The following is a 537-nucleotide window of genomic DNA, read 5'->3' as shown; positions in this document are numbered from 1 at the left end:
ACACACACACACACACACACACACACACACACACACACACACACACACACACACACACACATACACACATACACACTCATATCATACACATTCACATACTCACATATATTTCTATATGTTTATATATATATATATATTATATATATATATGTATATATACATATATATATATGTATATATATATATATATATATATATATATATATATGTGTGTGTGTGTGTGTGTGTGTGTGTGTGTGTGTGTGTGTTTGTGTTTGCTTGCGTGTGTGTGTGTGTGTTTGTGTGTGTGTGTGTGTGTGTGTGTGTGTGTGTGTGTGTGTGTGTGTGTGTGTGTGTGTGTGTGTGTGTTATACAGCCTCGCACCCACCCACCCACCCACACACATATACACACAAACACACACACACACATATGAAATTTATTATTCCTGATCTGTAAAATTTCCATATGCTTAGTAGTACTTCTTAGCTGGAGGATGATTTTCCCATTATTAATAAAAAAATATTTGGAATAATTATTTTTATTGTCTTTAGTGCC

The sequence above is a fragment of the Penaeus vannamei genome, chromosome 5 (genome assembly GCF_042767895.1).
Source record: "Penaeus vannamei isolate JL-2024 chromosome 5, ASM4276789v1, whole genome shotgun sequence".
Classification (NCBI taxonomy): Eukaryota; Metazoa; Arthropoda; class Malacostraca; order Decapoda; family Penaeidae; genus Penaeus; species Penaeus vannamei.
This window is presented reverse-complemented; position numbering follows the sequence as displayed.